This window comes from Gossypium raimondii, chromosome 10 (assembly GCF_025698545.1).
Source record: "Gossypium raimondii isolate GPD5lz chromosome 10, ASM2569854v1, whole genome shotgun sequence".
NCBI lineage: Eukaryota > Viridiplantae > Streptophyta > Magnoliopsida > Malvales > Malvaceae > Gossypium > Gossypium raimondii.
Window position 1 is genome coordinate 54,885,577 of NC_068574.1, and position 23,938 is coordinate 54,909,514.

Below are 23,938 nucleotides of genomic sequence, written 5' to 3' on the forward strand. Positions count from 1 at the left end.
TACTTTTTTTTTCTTGTGATTTGATTAGTCTTACAAGTAAGGAGTGCAAAAAAGATTCAGTATGATTTATGGTCCTCATTTGAGAGAAGTTCCATTAAGGAATAGAGGCAGTGATGTGGGTGAAGGAATGAGTGGGGAGCCAAACATGGGGAAGATTTAGGTGGTGTTGGAAAGGTTGAAGTGACATGTGAGAGTTAGGAGGTGATTAGGATGGTAGGAGAGGTGCGTGGTGTTAAAATGGACCTAAGGTTGTTATAGAAGAATGCGAGAGTGGTGATACTAAAAGGGTAGTTATCGGGACACATGGGAAGAGGGGGTGTAACATTTTGACACCCGACTCAATCATTGAGTCCGAATTACGAGATGTCAGATTCGTTGCTGGAGCAACTACGATTAAAGCATGAGCGATTCATAGCAGTCAATCATTAAAATTAAGTTAAAACATACATTCGACATGAAATAAAGTCAATTTTGGGTCTTACACAAACTTATGTAAGCTCTAAAGCTAACTTGAGTTAGAAATAGAACCTAATTGCAGAGAATTCAAAACGTAGGATTGACGTCGCGACGTCTTTCATTCCACGTCGTGCCAACAACAAATAGTTTGTCACGTCATGACGTCAGGCCACTCGACGTCGCACCATGACCCTATAGGTCATTCTTCGTCGTGACAACATTCGAACGACGCCGCGACATCACATGCTGTTTTGGCCAAAATGTACGAATTGGTACCCTATTGCTAACCCTTTCACAACCTTCTATCATTTGTACCCACAATAATCTTTCTTTACTTGCATTAAACATACCAAAACATAGACAAATAACCACATTCATCACAACATCAACTTCAACATTCAACCATTTATTTAACCAAGTCATTCTTTACAAAAGATTATAACCAACTAATAGGTACTTCCAAAACTATTTTACATTCTAAATACCAATTCATATACCTTAAATATATTCTAATCATTACCAAAATATGCCACCTTTATCTAATTATCAACATATCATACCATAGTTTCATATCAATTTTGTATTCACACATAATTATATACACTTACACATAATTTCAATCTAAACCAAACTTCAACTACCAACTTCATATGTATATACAAGCATATAAACATAGTTAATATCGAAATGACTCAACCTAGGTACATGCCTTTCTTAACACAAAATAAGATTGATACAAACTTTGCTGAGTCTGGGATTTTTGATTGGATGCTGAGTCAATATACAAGATCACGAATAGAACCTAACCTGCACACAGAAAAAAAAAACCGTATGCTGAAAAATAAACTCAGTGGTATTTCGATAATCGAACGTTATAGCCAAACTTGAATCAATTAAAAGTACATAATCAAAATACCATTCAATACAAATTCCAAATAACATGTTATAATGTACCATTTATCATATAAATAATTTCATTCATATTCAATTAGCTAATATAGGAGCATCATATTTTAATTCCAATACGTCCCGAAACGAATCGGTCAAATTATCTCAATTTCATACTAATCTTCCGGACTTATAATTCGGTGTACATAATAATCACTCATCTCAACTCATTTCATGCACCATTATATATTTTACATTTTAATTCCCTATTAACCTGACTCAGACTCGAATGGATACATGGATCCAACCAATCACATCAATTTGGCACCCAGTGCCTCATTAGACAATTTCGAAGTAAATAATTTACGCCCTGCACTCATCAATAATCAAAGTAAAAATGTGTCCAGCACTCATCGACTTGTAGTCGAAGTAATCCGTACTTGATGTATCCTATGGCATGCTAACTACATCCAACTCTGCCCGAACAGTTAGGTAACAATTTATCCAATTCCAAATATAGCAGAGCTTAATTTATAATTCATCAATTTCACTTCATCAACTAATTCATCAATACATATATATCATATCTTGAGTGAATCCAATTCAAAGCCAATTTCATATTTTTATCAAATTAACATATTTTTAATTCTATTCAATTTAGTCCTTTATATCAATAATTAATCAAAATCGTATCAGTTCAACTCAATTTATCAATTTCATCCCACCTGAAAACCTTACCATGCAAAACAGAATAGAAATGCAACAATTGAAGTGGTTTGAATTATAGAAATACAAACTGAGAATTCCGAGTTATTCGTCGAATATTTTAGCTTTTCATTTTCCTCTTGAGGAATCTAGGTCGACGTTAGCTACGAATTAACATAAGCATACAATATCATCAATATTCAACCAAATTCAAATTCAAATTTCTATTTATGCTAATTTTTCCTTTTATTTAATTTAGTCCCTAAAATTTGGACTTATATAACTTTTAATTTAAAACTCCAAATCCAAAATATGATTTCACTATAATCCATTAGGGACCTCTTATTTCTTATTTCTACATCAACTTTACAATTTATTTAGTTTAGTCCCTATTGTATAAAACTATCAATTAGTTTTACAATTTAGTCTTTTTCACTTCTAAGCTTAAAATCTATCAATTTAATACCTAAAATTTCAATTAACAACTAAGTCAACGTTAAAAAATTTAAAAATTTTACAAATTGATACATTGGTTAGCTAGATTAAGCTCCCATAATCTCAAAAATATAAAAATTACAAAAAAATGACTAAATTGTACTAGCCAAATTTTGCTTGAAAGTATCGTAACACTTCAATGGCGTTAAGCTCTTGTGTTCTTTTCTTTAATTCGGTTGAAAGAGATGATAGTATCTTGAGCCGTATCGCATGTGCGCATAAAAACAAACAATTTTATAAAATAATTTTGAAAGTGTAGTTTTTAACTACAAGTAGAGGGTGTTAGTTGTAATATTTATATTTCTAATGGAACACCAGAGTATTCCATTGGTCAAACCTAAAATAGTTGGTGATTAAGCAATTCCTAAACTATAAACATGCAATCAAATGAGTCTAGCTAGCTACTCACTAAGTACTATATTACGACAAACCATTCAAGAGTTTAATTACACTAATTAATTACCTAAAACAATGAAGGACTAAATTGTAAATAAAACAAAATATGAAACTAACAAATACGATCAAAACGATAATAGGCAGCGGTTGGTTGATTTCCATGAGGTTGGTTAACCTTTGAATTAGGGGTCTAAATCGCTATCACTCCTAAATTGGTTTGATTTTACCTTTTGGCCTCAACTTTACTAATTTCGACAAATTAGTCCAGCTTATCTCTCGACCTCACCAAACTAACTTAGGATTATCAAATTGATGCCCGAGAAGATCTCCTCTCGGTCTCACTTATCTTAATTTTCCCTTAAGGGCATCAATCCTAAGTTTTGATGTCTATTTGATTTAGTCTAATTTTTGCGATTTAGTCCCTGAACCCAGAAATCAATTACCCATCATTTCCATCAACCAACCACTTAGGATTTAGCTACACATGCTTAAATTTGAACCCGTTTAAATTAAGGAATCAAGTAAAAACAAATATTTTTTAACATAAAAGAAAATTGATAAAAACTCAAGCTTTCTTGCAAAAGCTTGAAAAACACAATAATGGTAGCATAGAAGGTAAATGAAAACACTTAAGGTAGAAATTTTATCAGAGGAAATATAACAAACCTTATTGGCATTAAATGTTTGAAGGGCTTAACAAGTAAATAAATTCTAGCTACAATAATAACTAACTTAACTGCCAACTATGAAACTAAGAATACCAAAAGTGAACATGAAAATAATCCCTAAGCTATGGAGAAGAAGAACTAAACCCTAAAAGATGAAGGGAAAAATGTAAATTTAGCTAACGTGAAGTTTGTGTTTTCTCTCAGCCAATTTTGGCCAATTTTTGCATTTTTCCAACCTAACTTTTTTGCTCAAAATGCCCATTAGCATTTTTTTTATTGGTGTTGAAGTTGGATAAATTTTGCCCCTACAGTCATTTTTTGTCTTTTCTCTTTAAGGGTATCGCGATACCCATGTCAGTTTTGACTTGGGGGAATCCTTAGAAGTTGGGTATTGCGATACCATTGTATGTGGCCTCAATCCTTTTCAATTCAACATTTTTAAGGGTATCATGACTTCCAGGCTCTGATACCGTGGTACCTCCCTTCTAGGTGATGTTTTTGCTCACGTTCGGAGCTCCGATGACTCCCTACAACACTCAATCAACCATTAGGTTTCCTAAGGTGCATTTGACCATTTTGGGTATTAAAAGTGGCATAAAACACACTATTTCACTTATTAGTGCAAAAAACAAAAACTAAGTAAAAACACGACAAAAACATATAAATTGCTTGGAAACAAACTCTATAAGTGTAATGGGGAGCCTAATTTGACATATCAAATTACGATAGATAATCTCTCCTTTCATTGAAAATAATATATAGACATAGATTAATTTAGGTTTTAGCTTAATTAATTATGTTGTACTTAATTAAACTTTAAAAACAAATCTAAGCTTAATTTCAATTTAGCCAAAGTTAATGGATTTCCATGTCATCCACTGCCGTTTGGTGAATTAAGATGGTCTAATTCCTATTTTGATCCTTTATTTATTTAAAAATCCATAACAATTGACTTTTACAACTGTTACATTTTAGTCCTTTTACCTTAATTAATCACTAATTCGACTAAATTACTTATCCAAAATTCAGTTGACCCACAATATAATTTCGTCAATATTTAATAAAATTATTTACGAGCTCGGTTTATGAAAATCGGATCCCAAAATCGTATTTTTTGACGCCATTGACTTTCTGGTCGTTACAGAGGGAGTTCTAGTAAATTCAATACAAGAGTGGTGGTTGACAAATTAGAAAATAGAGAGTTGATTGGTAACAAAGATTTCTTACCTACCCATCCAAATTCCCAAAACTTAAAGGTATCAATTAAACCTAATTTCAAGCCTAAACCTATCAATCCTATTATATCCATGTCAAATACCAAACCCAAGTTTCACAACCAAACTTAACCTTTACCTAAACCTATGATCCCTATAATTCCTAAACTTGATAATTTTGACCAAAATAAGCCTTCACCAAATGCAATCAATCCTATTTTTCCTAATTTTTTTTATCAAAATAAACATCTCATTTTTTCATTAAACCCGCTGAAAATTTCAGAAAATATTGTTAATTGTCCTTATATTGTGGAATTGTTAGAAGAAGAGGAAGGTGGAAGTGAGGAGAAAGTGTTATTTGAAGGGAAGGAAGTGTGTTAAGTGGTTGAAAATGTTATTCTACCTATTGAGTTTAAAAGGTTGGAATTGAAAAGAAATTTTAGTGACTTTGAACAAAATTAAGTTTGAATACGGGGGAAAGGCCTATAGAAAAGAGTGTGGCTTAACAGTGAATGCCATATGAAAGTAAGCTTGGAGGAAAGAGGCTTAAGGGTAAAGGGAAGGGAAGGTTTGACAAGGTGATTTTCTTAGTAGAAATACCAATTCAGATAGATGAGGAAGATGGAGAACCATTAGTGTAGCCTCCTAAACCCGACCCAATCATCGGATTCGAGCTATAGTGTGTCACATTCTTCGCCAAAGCAGCTACGATCAAAATAAACACATTCCAAGACATTTAACATATAAATACAAGCTTCATAAGCAAACAATATGATAAATAACCATACCTAGGTCCTATACGAGCTTATAAAGGCTTTAACGTTTACATGAGATCGAGTCAAGACTGAATTGTAAAAGTTTCAATATTACAAGATTAACATTACAACATGAGGGAGTTCCTCATTACGACATGACATACTGACATGGGCATGTCGAAACGACAGGGTTCCTCGTCTCTCCCTGGCTTGAAACATTGATCACGTCGCGATGACATACGTATGACATTGTGATGTCACATACTGATTCTGCAATTTCGACAAACGAAACCTGTAATTTTCTAACCAATATACTCACAGACCTTAATGTCAACTATTATAAAAAATAAACCAACACTAACTTAAATACATCTAAAACTTAAAACACATTAAGTTAATCCCTTATCATTCATAACTCAATAACCAAAGCAATTTATTCAAAAACGTATACACCCATATCTATAATCAACTATGATCATTAAACTTTACCTAATGCATTTCATTTAACTCACTCACACAATTACCTATTTCATCAACTTCTTATATAATTGCAACTTCCATACCATTTCCAAAAAATTTAACTCCATTGCAACTTATATACATCTAACCAAAATTGATACATTAACCATTAGACATCAAGTGCATTTATACATAGGTTTCTATACCAATTTGACCGAACCTAGGTACATGCCTTATAACCAACAAAAGAGATTTATAAAAACATTGTTCAGTCTGAGATCTTGATTGGATGTTGAAGTTGATACTCGGGATCTCGCTTTATATCTATCTTACGCATGGGAAACAAAACCATAAGCTGAGCTATAAAGCTTAGTGGTATTTTTATAATTCAAGCAATAAAATACAAGTTAAGTCAATTAAAAACACTTAATCAATATGCCATTCAAAACACGTACCGAGCATCATTCTATAATGTACCATCATACCATATGATTCATTCTATACATGTTCAACTAACAGATATATGAATACATCACATTAACATCCTATATCTTGAATCAAATTGATTAATTTGTTATGTTTTCATTTTAGTCCTCTGGACTTATAAATTCGGTTCACATGATCTTTCACATGCTATCTATATTCATATATAATTATCAACTTCACATTTTAAATCCCTATTAATGTGACTCGGACTCGAATAAATACACGGATTCAACCAACACACTAAATTTGACACCCAGTGCCTCATCGAAAAGTCCGAAGTAGATAGTTTGCGCCCAACGCTCATCGGTATAACTAAAGTATTAACTGTGCCAAACACTCATCGATGTGTAGTCGAAGTAACCTGTACTCAATCTATCCTATGTCATGCCAACTATATCCGACTATGCCTGAACAATTAATAAGGTAACAATTTATCCAACTCATCATTTTGTTCAATCCACATTTCATCAATGCAATTCATAGTTAAATTCATTAATTTATCACATAACATATTTCAACCTATTTTCAAAGTTATTTTCATACTTTCATCAAAGAACACTATTTCTAATTCTATTCAATTTAGTCTTTTATCTCAATAAATCAAACATATTCATACCAATTCAACTCAACTAATCAATCTCAACTTACCTCCATATCTTACCGTGTAAAACAAAAGAAATATGTAACAATTAAAGTGATTCGAATTATTAAAATACAAACTGAACACTCGAATTACTTGTCGTTGGCTCTTGTCTTTCCTTTCCCTATTGATGTTCCCGAGTTGTCTTTAGCTACAAATTATAGCCTGACAATATATAATATTAAATTCTAGCTCAAATGACAATGAATTACAAAGTCACACATATTTTACGATTTATTCAATTTAATCCTTAAAATCGAGACTAGCATAATTTTCAATTTAAAGCTTCAAATTGAAATTTGATTGCACGAAAACTCATTAGGGACTTCCTATTTTGTATTCGTATTATCAATTTTTTATTTTATTCAGTTTAGTTCATAATGTATGAAACTATATATTAAGTTTTATAATTTATTCCTTTTTTTACATTTAAGCTTAAAATCTATCAATTTAACACCTAAAACTTCAAGAAATCATCAATGGAAACTTTCTAAAACTTTAATAGGTTTACAAACCGGTACATGGGCTAGATAAATTAAGCTCCCATGACCTCAAAAACATAAAAATTACAAGAAAAGGACTTAAATTACCTTAGTGTTAAATGACCGAGTGCTAAGCTTCCAAAAAGGGTTTTTCTTCTTTGGGTTTTTGGCAAGAGAATGTGAAAGGTTGAAGATGACAAGCTTTAATTAATTTTTGGCTTTTATACTTAGTTTATAACTTAATTATTTACTTAATTATCCTAATTAAACTTAATTAAGTAAACTTAATCATCATTAGTCAAAATAAGTGGAGTCTTCGATCATTTCCCACTAATACATATTATAATTTGGTTTAATTGCTCTTTTGGTTCTTTAGCTAATTAAAAATCTATAATGATTGAAATTTTATAATTTAGTCCTTGGACCTTAATTAAACACAATTTCGACTAAATTACTTATAAAAAATTCAATTAAAAAAATATAATAACTCCATAAATATTTATATTAAATATATACGGGGTTTTTTTTTACAGAAATGAGGTCCCGAAATTGTATTTTTCAACACCATTGAAAACCAGGTTGTTACAATTCTCCCCCTTAAGAAATTTCCTCCTCAAAATTTACTTGGAAAGAGGTCAGGATACTAGGATCTTATTGTCTCTTCCGATTCCTAGGTCGCTTCTTCTATGCTATGATTGCGGCACAAGACTTTCACAAGTGGCAAGCTTTTATTGCTCCGCTCTTTCACTTCTTGAGCTTAGATTTCTACTAGTTCCTTTTTATATGATAAGTAGGGTTGAATTTCAATTTCTTATACTGGAATAACATGAGATGGGTTAGAATGATATCATCTAAACATTGATTCATGGAATTCATCGTGGATCTTTTGTAATTCCAACGACAATGTAAGGCAATATGCAACCGACCCAATTCTCTCAATAATTTCATACGACCCAATATACCTAGGACTCAATTTCCTTTTGTCGCTGAAACGTAAGACATTTTTCCACGGAGAAACCTTTAGGAATACTTTATCACCTATTGAATACTCGATATCTCTCTATTTCAAATAAACATACAATTTCTATCTATCTAACGTGCCTTCAATCTATCCCTGAAAAACTTTGCTATACTTTCAGCTTTCTAAATCAATTTCGGCCCAACGATTTTTCTTTCGCTCAAATCAGACTAACAGATAGGCATTCTACATCTACGACAATATAAAGCTTTATACGGAGCCATCTAAATGCTCAACTAGAAATTGTTATTATACACAAATTCGACTAGTGGTAAATAATTTTCCTAGCCAGATTCAAAATCGATCATACAGGCTCACAACATAACATCCAATATCTGAATTACTCTCTCCAACTGACCATCAAACTAAGGATGGAATGCCGTGTTGAAATTCAATCTCATACCTAAATATTCGTGCAATTATTTCCAGAATGTAAAACGAGGGTCTTGGTCAGAAAAAATAAACAATGGTACGCCGTGATGTCTAACTATCTTGTGAACATAAACTTTAGCTAGCTTTTGAAGTGACCAATCCGTTCTCACCACCAGAAAATGAGTAAACTTCATTAGTCGATCAAATATTACCTAGATGAAATTTCTGTTACTTGGTGAAGTTTGCAGAGTAATCACAAAATCCATTGTAATTCGTTCATATTTCTACTCCGGAATAATGATATGCTGTAACAATCTAATGGGAACTTTGTGCTCATTTTTACCCGCTGACAAGTTAGACATTCGGCAACATATTTCACGATCTCTCTTTTTATTCTAGGTTACCAATACGATTCTCGCAAATCACGATAGATTTTCGTACCACCAGGATTCATTGCAAAGGGACTATCGTAAGCCTCTCGAAGAATCAATTCTTTCAATTCAGTAACATCGGGAACACAGATCTGATTACAGAATTTAAGGCAACCATTTTCATCAATGTTGAGATTTTCAACAATACATTGCTAAACGAAATCGTTTTTCTTAGACAATTTTGCATCAGTAAGTTACACCTCATTTATCTGATCAAGCAACACTAGTTTGATTCCCAATTCAGTTAACAGACTACCATCATTGCTAATACTGAACTGAGCAAACATTGCTTGCAATTCAATCGCTCCCTTCCTTCTCAAAGCATCAGCTACAACATTAAGTTGAATTGGTTGCAAGTCTTGCCATCTTTTTTGGTTCACATCTTGGACAAGGATGGCCTTCCTACACCTCATTATTAAGCTCTGTCTAAGATGATCAAGAGATAAAACTTTTTTGTCTCAATTTTTAGGCTTGGGAACTGTTATGAGTTTTTGTTTTTTTCATTTTTTTAAGTCTTTGTTCATAGAATAAATTGCAACATGATGTAAAAAAATACTAATACATCATTAAATTTTTTGTAAGAATAACCTAATAATCTAAATTCAATACCCCATAAAAAGATGAAGCCTAATCTTGAAATTAATAATTAATCAAATTGAAAACCTTAATAGCATTATACTCGGTAAACCATAATGTTTTCCTTTTCTTTGCTGCCTCCAAATTAACCATCCTCAATATTGAACTTCACAATTATTTAGTATTGGGACAAATTTTATATATTGGTTTTTGTGAGGTGTACCTCGTATTTTTGGCTGAACAGACGACGATGTCATGGTAACAAGCTTTCTGATGTTGCGAAGATGGACAACATCGTGATGACGCGAATGGGAATGTTACGACGTGGCAACTTGTTCCCCCACATAAATCAGGTTTCTTCTTCCAGTTAAACTCTGCTATTTTTTCTAGGTTAAACTCTGATTACTTTAGGGATATTTTAGTATGACTAGACCTCTAATCGTAGCCTATTTAAAGAGGCCTTGTATCCCTATTTTGAAGGCCCAATTAAGAGGCAATTAAAGATGTGGTATTGTAACACCCTAGAATTTAGGGTTTAAAGTTTTGAGGTTTGTAGTTGGGGTCAATGAGTAGGTTGAGCAATTGGGTTTATTTTCACATTTTAGTGTCAGAATGAGCCTGCTGGTTCAGTAGTTGTGGGTGTGGTTGTTTATCTCTGGGTCTAGTGTTCGAATCATTGCGAGTGTTTTAGAGAAATTAATTTTATTTGAGTTTTGTTTTTAAGTTTTAAATATTTAATTAATTCTTATTTTATTTTATTTTAATTTTTAATCTAAAAGAGGGAGTTATTCCAAAAAAATTTTCACACGTTCCTCTTTTCTCTCTTTCTTTCTCACGTCAGTTCTTTCTCCTTCCTCCATTATTCTATTTGTTTTCCTTTGTTTTACTTTTCGGTTGGAGTATTAAATTATTTGGGGGGGTTTGCATCAACTTTGTTCGACATTAAAGATTTGAGTTTGGCATTTCAATAGAGGAATTGCGTGATTAGTTTGTTTAAGTGCAAAAACGTGTAAGTGCCTTTGATTTTTGGTTTGGTTTTTCTAGTATCTTCATTATTGTTGTTTAAGGTTTTAAGATAATTTTGTGATTTTGTAATGGAGTTACAGTTTTATGGATGAATCGATCAGTTCTTGGTGCTAGGGTGCCGATTTAAGGTGTGTTTTTGAACTATTAGAGGTTTGGGACCTTTCATTAAAGGAATTCTCAATTTTTAGCTTTTTTCAATGTGGTTCCGTGACTACATAGGTGGCTAAACGAGTGTGTGCCAGACACAAGAGGTCCACACATCTGTGTGACTTTGGGAAATTAGGGTTTTTGGTGATTTTTAGTGCCACTCGATCGTGTGGCTAATGTTTGGGGATGTTGTCAATTTTCACACGGGCATGTGCTTTGGACACACGGTTGTGTGAGTTTTGCACACGACCGTGTCTACTCTGCTCCTTAATTTGGCACTTTTGGACAATGAGTTACACGGGCTACTCACACGACCATGTAACTCAGTCACACTGGTATGTGTATCCTCCTATCACTTTTAATACGGGCGTGTAGAGCTCTACACGGCCTATACCCTCCCACATGGTTGGGGTACACGGCTGTGGGGCCTTGTTTCTTAAATTTTTGTGCTGTGTTGAAATTTGCTTGTTTTGTGTTTCTGTATGTTTCGAACCTTGGTTAAGCGTTGGTAACTGTGATTAGGACTCTGTTGTGACTTGGATTTAGGTATGTATGTGTGTTTGTGTGTGTTAAGTTTAGATAATCGGGAAAGGTATTAATGGGTTATGATGAATGAGCTTGAGATGCTTACCTGTTGTCGTAATTCTAAAATGTGTACAAATGGTATCGATTCTGAAATTGTTTGAATGAGTATGAGTGACTGTTTTTGCAAGTCTGTTAGTGTATGGTGTGTATTCATGCAATTGCATAAAGTCAGGGTTTTTGGTTACGAAGAGAAGGAAGATTGACTGGGTAGTTCACCTGCAATATTTTTGTACAGCGGTTTATCGCACTATTTCATATATGTCAGCTTTGTTGCATATCATTATTTAGGTGGCTAAGTTCTACTATTATGGTGTGTAGGGTGGATGGGCTTATCAAAGCTCTTGTGGTGTGCAGGGCGGATAGGTCTATTATGACCCTATTGTGGTATGCAGGGGGTTGCAATGGTGTTCGGTTGATTGGGTGGGTTTTATATACATTGCATTTATTATATAATGAAATATTCATATGGCTAAAAACTGTTGGAAGATCATGGTTGTTTCTGATTATGAAATCTTCAAATTGATTGTGAGTATAATAATTTGATGTGTTTAGTACATATGCATATTTGGAGTAACATATGTGTTTCTTTGAAAAGCCTTTGGAAATGTGTTTGTGCTTCTCATTACCGGTTCTAGATTTTCTTACCCTAACTGTGTGCCCTTATCGGGAATATCATTTTTTTAACTCTGTCTTTTACCATCTGTTTATGTTTCGGTCTCACACTGAGCTTACGTAGCTCACTTCCTCTCAGTTTCTTCTTTTCAGGTAAATCTCGTGTTTGGTGTTGGACTTAGAGCATTGGTGATCTTAGAACTTCTTTTTAGGTTTTCTCAATTCTGTTAGGACTTATTAAAGTTTTCAATAATTTGGTTAAATCATTTCCATTTGGACTGTTAGCAACATTTTTATGGATTGTGGCATAATTTGATTTGGACTCGCAAAGTTTTTAGTTTATATTGAAGTTTTGATTATGGTTTTTCAGATTTGAATTTGGTATATCATTTTCGTAACTGGTTTTGATTTTTTGAAAACTTTGGTTTAAACATTAAGACAATGCAAGTTTTAAACATAAAATATTAGTTTGTGCTTTGTATTCAAATGGTAAGTATTACATTCTCCGCTACAAATAATTTTTCATAATGCCAGCCTTTTAAATTTCCAAATCTGTTTGATTTTAAATTCGACGTATAAATTGTTAAACGATTTAGCTCAATTCAAGCAAATCGTGTTCGGATTAAGTTTCAAACAGTTCTTTTGTAAATTTTTCTAAGATCACTTAAGTGGTCAATGTGACTTCTGAGATCCGGCCAAAACTTCTGGGTCAGGTTTTGTGGTGTTACAAGTATTATAAGGCTTTTCTTTTGGAGGCGACATGATGTAGTTGCTAATGAGTTTTGGTGAGAGTTTTCGTGGTAACTGTGAAGAGAGTTTTGTACCCCTTTTGAGATAACTCTATGAGAGTTAGGGCTTTGTATTCGGGGTTTTAGGTTTTGTACATTGAGTACATTTAGGTTTATTTTCTCTATACTGTACTCTCGTTTGTTTACTTATTTAGTGAAAAGCTGAAGCTTCCTTTGCCCGTGATTTTTATCCATTTCGGAGGAGTTTTCCACGTAAAATTTGTGTATTCAATCTTCTCTACTTGTCATGTTCATTGTTTATACAGGTCGATCCCCAACAATATTGATTAGAGTAGTTTGTTTTTTCCATTAGGGCTTTGGTTGTGTTGGCAAAGGTTGAAGCCTTGGGTTTTTTAACATCAAGGTTTGAATCTCACCATGCACACATGCCATACATGGGTTCTCCTCTCAAATTCATTTATTCTGGTCTCGGTTTGGATGTATTCAAGTTTTGAGTCTATTATGCTTTGTATTGAGTTTATTCTAATTCTATTTAATTGGATGTGTACTATTTGTGATTTGTATTTGTAATTATAAACTTGTACTCCTTAAAAAAGGATTGCTTATTTTGATTTCATCAATTATCAATATTGATATTTATCTATTATAATGCATGCGATTGAGTTTGGTGCCACGAACTAAAGTGACACAACAAATCAATATTTTTTAAAAAAAAATAACAAGCAAGAATAAAAATAATAATGTCATTACAATTTTTTGTATTATCTTTGTTAGGATTTAAAGTTGCGCAGTTGTAATGGCTTGACTTGTGACAACAATGGCAGCCACAACATTCTAGCACAACATTGTTTTTAGTTGAATATTTTTACTTTGTTATTGTCTTAGTTTTTCCAATGTATTATGTAGTAAAAATAGTAACTAGGATGTCTACTACAAGAGCTTAAAGAACTTTCTCTTCATTGGATAAGAAGTTAAGGTGTAAAGAGTCCATGTAACTCGATGACCATAGAAGCTAAGGTATGAAGAGTCCTTGGGGTTTTGAAAACTATGCCATTGTTGTTAAAGAGAGATTTGAAGATAAAACGACCCTTTTGAATAAAAGATATACTGAGTGTTTGAAATAAAATATAAGGGAGCTCATCAAGTTGATGGAGATGGTTATTTGAATGATCTACATTACCAACTTAAAGAAGATGATTTCTTTTTTAGAGGGTGTTAGAGTTGTGTGACCCAAATTCCATTTGATCCGGCTTGAAAAGTCTGAGGTGCAACTCACTTGTTAAAGAAACAAAATAGAGAGGCAAAATTGGGGATCTATGGGGGCGAATGTCCAAGGGTCGAAAACCTCTTGAATTCTTGTTTTTCAACTTTAGTGAACTCCTCCTCCTCTACCCGTGATTTTTTCCGATAAGTGATTTTTCCCGATAAGGGTTTTCCACGTAAAATTCGTGTGTTCTTTTTTTCTTTCTTATTGCTTTGCGATAATTCTTATTGTTTTCCTGAGCAATTGTTTTGTTGAGATTGTTATTTTTTTAAAGTATTTTGTTGAGACCATTATTTTTGAATAACTTTTTAATACATACTAGGTGATTGAGATAGTAGGTAATGAGAACTACGGTTAAATGTAGAAAGATGAGATTGTAGGTTGAGAGTTAAGGGGTTGGGCTTAAATTATTGTTTGTTTGTACTATGATGATCTTAGTGAATTAGTTCTCCATGTAAGGCTTCACAAACATGAGTAAAGTCCAAACTATGTTAACAATCTTTTGTGCGAAGTTTCATTGTTATTGTTTCACATGTTGTGGCCACAACTCTTATCACAACTTAATTGGACATTCATTCAATATTCTTAAAGTTAAAAATTATATCTATTTTTGAAAAGTCCTTATGGACTAATATAGAAAATTGCCAACATAAATCTAACTCTATTTGGTTTTAGAAAATAGAAGTCATTTTTATTTTTGATTCCTTGTAAAATGAAAAGCATTAAAAAACAGCATTTGGTTCAAAATTTTAAAATAACTTTTAGAAAATGAAAATATGTGAAAAATTTAAAAATAATAAAAGATGTTTTCATTCTAAAATGCTATGTAAAAATCATGAAAATAATTATTTTTAACTTTTCATGAAAATAAATATTTTAAATTTAAATGAATTAGGCTTGGTTCAAACCTATATAAACACATAAATATTTTTTTAACATTTTTCAAATATTAAATTTGGTACTGTGGTTTGAATACATATAAATGTATTTTTAAATTTTTTTATCATATTTCTATTATAGAAAAATAGATACCAAATATATTTTTATTATTAAAACAAAATTTTATTTATATTTTCCAAAAGCGGTTTTTCAATTTTTAAAATATAAAATGAAAAATTATTTTTAAAAATAAAATATTTTCAGAAAAACTTAAAATCTTAATTAAATTACCTATTCATTTATCTTCTCATTTTAAAGGAAAAAATACACTACCTACTTTATTAATTATATAAAATAATTTTGCATCTACATAATGAGTATCCTAAATTTATTAAAGAGTTAGGATTGAGTTGGTGTTGATAAAAATCATATGATCTTAGCTTTTGTTTTTAACAAACTTTACCTTTAAAAAGTGACAACTGACCACAAGCATGAAATCTATGAAATATAATATAAATATAAAAAGAGGGTCAACTATTCCATCTACCACCTCAAAATTAAAAATGTAAACTAGTGGGATTGCTTTATAAAAACTTGCATAAAAATTTTGTTTGTTCAACTCTTGATTATAACTCATGAATTTACACATAATTAATTTTAATTTTTTATTAATCATTTTTTCTTTTATTTTGGGTTTGAGAATTGGAGTAACTTATTTTCTAGGCTTAACGTATCAAAAGATTTTTTTTGAAAACATTATTAGAATGCCTTCTTATTCTCAAAAATATTTATTAAAAATGGGTGATTTAATTTAAGCAAGGAATAAAATTTATAGATGTACTAAGAATTCTTGGGTTAGGCTAAAAGCGAATGTATACTTTGATACATTATTTAAGGCAACTTAAAAAGAAAGACAACTTAGATATAACTACTTTTTTTTTTTACCTCTAAGAGCATTTAGCTTAGGTTTTCTTTTTTATTTTTTAGTCATAACGATTTCTTTAATAATTTTATTATATGTTGTGATCATTTTTTTTACACAATGCTTAGAACTTCTCATAACCCCTCTCCAACCCATAAATAAGAGGATAATGTGCTTCAACACACTTGAACATATGTCCTCCTGCATTGGCAACAATATCCATACCAATCGAGCTAAGAAACAATCGATTTTAGTCATAACGATTTTGAATTGTTTGATTATATATATAATTAAAATTAGTATTATCAAAATTAGCCAAACAAAAATCTAAACAAACTTGAATTCAAGTGTTAAGCAACAACTCTTTAAAAGAAGAAAATGTTGCAATTGATATATCAATCACTATACTTCAAAAGCATACTCTAGTGGAATATAAGGCCACTTTTTGACAAAGGAATTTGCAAACAAAGGTACCCTATATCAATTCTAGTAGAAGCTAATAATTTTTGTTTTATTTTGTATATTTGAAAGGGATAGTAGTACACTTTAGACTAATTACAAAAATACAAAACAAAATGAATAAGAGAAAAAAGTGATAAATCATTAAATAGCCCTATAGATTGATGTATTGAGTGTATATATATTTGATAACTAATCAAGGATAAATATTGAAGAATGTTTGACACTGGGATTTTTTTTTGGATTTTAATATATAAAGATTAATTTAATCTTTGATAAATTGAAAATTAAGTAGGAAGGAATATTTGGACTTAGTTTACTAAATTTTAAAATTTTAAAAAGTAAATTTAAGTGATAGCATGAATAATTTTATTTAGATTTGAATATATTTTGGTTTTCAATTAGATTATGTTTTGTAATGGTTTAGTGATAATTATTTGAATGCATATTATTTGTACTTGTAATTATGATTGTACTTGCAACTGTACTTGTGACTTAAACAAATGGATCAAATCATTTTCAAGGGATCAATCATTATGCATGTTAAGTTAAAATTTTTATTTCAAATGATCAAGCATTGATCCCGAATAAACTCTTTCCAACTTTAGACCTCTAGTCTGGGTTTCAACTTATGTAAATGTATGGATTCTCTTCTAGATTTATTTTGGTTATAGTTAGTTACTTTAAGTTTATTAGTTGCTGACTTAATTATTATGTGGCAGAGAGTAAGGATCAATTTGGTGTTTCTATACACATATTAAGAAGTGATAATGACAAAAAATATTTTTCAAATTCCTTTAAGGCTCATATGTCTCAAAGTGGTTGAAAGGAAGAATAGACATTTATTAGAGACAACTTGTGCTTTGGTATTTTAAGCAAAGGTATTGAAATAGTTCTAGGATGATGTTGTGTTCATATCAACCGTATGATGTCATTAGTGTTCTAGGGTGGTAGTCTATACAATGTTCCTTTTCCAAGTAAGACATTGTTTCTGATAGAACCAAGAAATTTGGAAAAACTTTTTTGTTTAAGATGCTTGCCCCCATGCCACTAAATTAAACCTGAAGTCCTTGAAATGTGTCTTTTGGGGCCATTCTTGAATCTAGAACGGATACAAATGTTATTATCTTGAGCCCAACAAATATTTTGTGTCAACTAATGTCACCTTTCTTTAGAACAAACTTTTTTTTCTATGAAGACATTTTTGAGTTCCACTAGTTAGAGGGAGGATGATGTTTGGTTAGTCTATGCTATCACAATCCAAGTTTGTCTGCACCAAGTGCTCTTGTTTATGTTTTTCTTGTTCTTGTTCCTATTGCACCTACATTTGAGAAGTTGTCAACAATTCAAGTTTATTTAGAAGGAAAGAGACTCAAGATACATGTCTAGTAAGAATATCTTCTTTATCAAATCGATCTCCAAGTGACCTTGACCTCCGTCATAAAAATAAATGCTAGTTCACCTATCCTACTGCTATTTGCATTTCGTATAACCATCTTTCCCCTTCATCTTGTTCTTTAATTACCTCTTTAGGTTCTGTGCCTGTTCCTAATATTTTTAGGAGGCCTAGAGTTATATCGGTTGGAGAAATACAATGATCAAGTAAATCACTTCAATAGAATAAAATTATACTTGGACTTTGGTTGATTTACCCATTAGAAAGAAAGTTGTTGGCTGTAAGTGGGTATTTGTTGGAAATTTTTAAATATTTATAGTGTTCCAATAACTATAAATGAATGGTGTAATTAATCAAAAGTTTTGATTTTTGAAAAGAATTATAACTATTTAAATAATATTATTTGAATAGTTATAATATTAAATGAATAATTATGTGTTTATTTTAAAGACATTATTATTCAGAAAGACAACAATTGAAAGATGTCTCTATGAAGAGACATGAAAATTCCTATAAATAAGAATATGATTTCATTTGGAAATCACACCAACAAATTCTAATATTCTTTCTTTCCTTCCTTCATTTTCTAATATTATTAGATTATTCTATAAAGTATTACTACATAAATCCTTTGTAGAAATTGAGTTTCTTGTTATACATTGCACAGAGCGTAGTGGATTATTCTCGTCAGTGCAAAATAAAAATAATCATTGGCTTCATTGTATCCTTGAGTTTAATTTGCTTGGAACTCATTTGCAAATAGAAGATAGGTAGGAGCAAATATAACCTTAAAGATAGTGGCTTGATACACGCCGTGGAGCCTTGTCCTATTTCTTTTCTTTTTTTCTGTTCGAGTTCTGTTTGTGTGTTTGAGATTTTCCTCACTGGAGATTTGTACTAACAATTTTAAGGTTATATTTCATGATGACTACCACAACACATGAAAGTGGAACACGAAAGGAGTTGGCTTCCAACTTTGTCAAACTTGACCAGTTTGATGGTGACAATTTTTGATGATGGTAGAAAAAGATGCACTTCTTATTATCAACTTTGAAGATTGCTTATGTTTTGGATACTCCAAGACCTGAAGAGAATGAAAATGAATCTGTTGCTGCAACCCGAGAAAGGCAAAAATGGGACAATGCTGATTACATGTGCATGAGCCACATATTGAATGGTTTATCTAATGGTTTGTTTGACACCTACCAAAACGAGGTCATCTAAAGAATTATTGAACAAATTGGAGACAATATACATGACCGAAGATGTTACAAGTAAGAAATTTCTTGTCAGTCATTCCAATAATTATCAAATGGTTGATGGTCATTCTGTTATGGAACAATTTCGTGATATTGAAAAGATGTTGAATCAATCCAAGTAATATGATATGAAAGTGGATGAAATGATTGTTGTATCCTCCATAATAGACAAACTTCTTTCATCTTGGAAAGACTTTAAAAGAAGTCTAAAATATAAAAAAGAGGAAATATCTCTTAAGGTTTTGGTAAATAATCTTTTTATTGAAAAAGAATATCGAAAGCAAGAACCTAAATTCTGAAAATGCCAAAGTGCATGTTACGAAGGAAGTACAGGCTAATAAACCATTCAAGAGAAAGTTCAAACAGACTGATAGAGCACCTAAGTTCAAAAAGAAACAAAAGGGCTCATGCTATCATTGTCGTAAACCGAGACATTTCAAGAATAAATGTCGATTTTTAAAGAAGAAATCATCTTCTAAGGCTGATAATAACAAAAATTCTGTTACAATGATATCTGAAATTAATATGAAACAAGATGATAATACATGATGGATTGATACCAGAACAACCAAATATGCGTGCAAAGACAAAAGCGTGTTCACGAAGTTTGTACAATGTAAAAATGACAATATCTCATACATGGGAAATTCTGCCACCGCAGCAATCAAAGGCAAAGGGTCTATGAACTACAATTCACTTCTAGAAAGATTTTAACCTTAAATGATGTATATAATGTACCAGAAGTTAGGAAGAATTTAGTGTTTAGAAGTCTGTTGAATAAGTTTGGTTTCGAACTTGTTTTTGAGGTAGATAAGTTTATTTTTTCTAAGGGAGGAATTTTTGTAAGAAAAGGGTATATGTATGAGAGTATGTTCAAACTCAATATTATTAATAAGAATAAAAATACTATTTCGCTTATATGGTTGAATCTTTTATTTATGGCATTATAGATTAGGTCATTTGAATTATAGAAAATTGAATGACATGTATAAGTTAGATTTAATTCATATTTTAATAATAATATTGAAAATGCAATACATGTATGTTAACTAAAATTACAAAAACCCTTTCCCTAAGGTTAAAAGGAAAACAAAATTGCTTGATTTGATACATAGTGATTTATGTGACAAGCATAATTCTGCTACATTAGGTGGAAAGAAATATTTTGTTACTTTTATTTATGATTGTTCTAGATATTTTTATGTATATTTATTACATTCAAAAGATGAAGTGCTTGATAAATTTAAAGTTTATAAATCTGAAGTTGAACTTCAGTGTGAATCATTTATCAAGTGCTTAAGATCGGATAGAGGTGAAGAATACTATAATCCAAGTTATTTTGAATCCATTGGAATTGCCCATCAAGTTTCAGCCCCTTACACACCACAACATAATGGTGTAGCAGAAAGGAAAAATAGAGTCTTGACTAAAATGGTAAATTCAATGTTATCATATTCAAGTCTTGGACAAGATTTTTGAGGAGAAGCTGTTCTAACAGCTTGTCATATATTGAATAGAGTTCCTAATAAGTAAACTAAAATAACCCCCTAAGAACAATGAAAGAAAAGGAAATCAAACCTTAATTATTTGAAAGTTTGGGGTTGTAGAGCTATTGTCAAAGTTCCAACACCTAAACGTAAAAAGTTAGGTGAAAGAGAAATTGAATGCATATTTATAGGATATGCACATAATATCAAGGCATATAGGTTCATGGTAATTGAATCAAATGATTCAATTTCAATTACTACTGTTATTGAATCAAGAGATGCTACTTTTGATGAAAATATATTTAATTCTATTTCAAGACAATTACAGCCATAACAATTGATTCATTCTTCAAATGAGAATGAGATTCCATTAGAACAAATTGATAATAATGATGAATCTTGTCAAGAATTAAGAAGAAGCAAGAGGATTAAAAAGGTCAAAGATTTTGGATCAGATTTCATTATGTTTCTTATAGAAAGAAAAGGTGAAAGTATATGCAATAAGATACCTTATTATTATAATACGAAATCTGATCCTATTACATTTGAAAAGGCAACGAAATCTCAAAACTCTGCTTTTTGGAAAGAAGCAATAAATAATGAGATGGATTCAATAATGGGAAATTAAACTTGGATCTTAGTTGATCTTCCACTGGGTTCCAAACCAATAAGTTGTAAATGGATCTTCAAAAAGAAAATGAAGGTCAATCGAACCATTGATAAATTTAAAGCAAGGTTGATAGCTAAAGGTTTTACACAAAAACAAGGTATTGATTACTTTCATACCTATGCTCCAGTAGCAAGAATTGCTACAATTAGACTCTTAATATCACTTACCTCTATATATAATTTGGTTGTTACCAAATAGATATAAAAACTGCATTTTTAAATGGTGAATTGGAAGAGGAAGTGTACATGGAACAATCGGAAGGATTTGTTGTTCCAGGACAGGAGCATAAAGTATGTAAGCTTGTTAAATCTTTATATGGACTTAAACAAGCACTAAAACAATGGCACCAAAAGTTTGACAAGGTTGTTTTAGCTAATAGCTATAAAACAAATGAATCTGATAACTACATATATAGCAAATTTGAAAATGGAAAATGTGTCATAATTTGCTTATACGTAGATGACATGCTCATTTTGGGCACAGATTTAGATCAAATAGAAAACACAATGAAATTCTTGTAAAAAAACTTTGCTATGAAGGATATGGGTGTAGCAGATGTTATTCTTGGGATTAAAATAACCCGAGATGAAAGCACTATAGCTTTATCACAATCACAGTATATTGAAAAGGTGCTTAAAAAGTTTGATCTTTTCAACTGTATACCAGCATCTACACCCATGGATCCTCAAATAAAATTAGTATATAATGTTGGTAGGAAAATTGATCAATTAAAATATGCAAGCCTAACTGGTTGTCTTATGTACATAATGACTTGTACAAGACCAGATATTGCATATACTGTTGGGAACTTGAGTAACTACACAAGTAATTCAAGTAGTTTGCATTGGCAAGCTTTGAATAGAGTACTTAGGTACTTAAAGAAAACTATTAAATATGGATTGTGTTATAATGGATATCCTCCAATTTTAGAAGGGTATGCGGATGCTAGTTGGATTACAAGTTTGGAAGATCATACATCTACTAGTGGATGAATCTTCATTCTTGGTAGAGGAGTCATTTCTTGGGGTTCCAAGAAACAAACATGTATTACTGATTCCACCATGGCAACAAAATTTATTGCATTAGCCGCTGGATCTAAAGAAGCAGAATGGTTAAGAAATTTGCTTTATAATGTACCTTTATGGCCTAAAACAATTTCACCTATTTCTATCCGTTGTGATAGTGAGGCTACTCTAGGAAAGGCATATAGTCAAGTATATAATGGAAAGTCTAGACACATTGGATTAAGATATAGCTATGTCCGACAATTAATCTTTGATGGAGTGGTCACTATTAATTATGTGAGGTCAATTGAAAATTTGGCGGATCCTTTGACAAAAAGTCTTGCTAGAGATGCAGTAAAAAGGACCTCAAAAGGGATGGGACTCAAGCTTATTAATTAAATTCACCCATGATGGAAAATCGACTCAACGCTTGGTATAACGTCAAGTTTTGAGTTCAATGAGACAAAGTACATTATTAGTATGTGACTGTTAGCACTATAAATAAATTCATCCTAAGATTAAAATGCTAGGTACTCGTAATGATAAGGGAATGATGAGTAATATACTCTTAATGGAACCATAACATAAACATGTTAGAGTGTTATAATTACGGGAACACTCTTGATGGGATCTACCTATGTGAGTGGAAGTGTGGTCGTTTCTAGGAGCTTAAAGGTTTGGCTCTGACAGCATTCATGAAAAGAGGATGCATACACATGGCCATAATAGTGTCCTTAGATACTATGAATTGACCGATGTTGAAATCATTGTGTGAGATGTGTTCGGTTAATCAAATGGAATAGTTGGTTCAAAGCTTAGTCTATCATGCAATTTCGATTAACTTTAACATGTTTTCACTAAGTGAAGGTTCAATTGTAAGATACCTTCATTTATGCAAATTGATTTTCAAAAATATCAAAATCTAAAATATTTTGAAAATGGGGAGATTGTTGGGAAATTTTAAATATTTATAGTGTTCCAATAACCATAAATGAATGAGTGTAATTAATCAAAAGTTATATTACGATTTTTGAAAAAGAATTATAATTATTTAAATAATATTATTTGAATACTTAAAATATTAAATGAATAATTATGTGTTTATTTTAAAGATTTTATTATTTAGAAAGACACCTATTGAAAGATGTCTCTACGAAGAGACATGAAAATTCCTATAAATAGGAATGAGATTTCATTTGGAAATCACACCAACAAATTCTAATATTCTTTCTTTCCTTCCTTCATTTTCTAATATTATTAGATTATTCTATAAAGTATTACTGCAGAAATCCTTTGTAGAAATTAAGTTTCTTGTTATACATTGCTCAGAGCGTAGAGGACCATTGAGCGTAGAGGACCATTCTCGTCAGTGCAAAACGCAAATAGTCATTGGCTTCATTGTATCCTCGAGGTTAATTTACTTTGAACTCATTTGCAC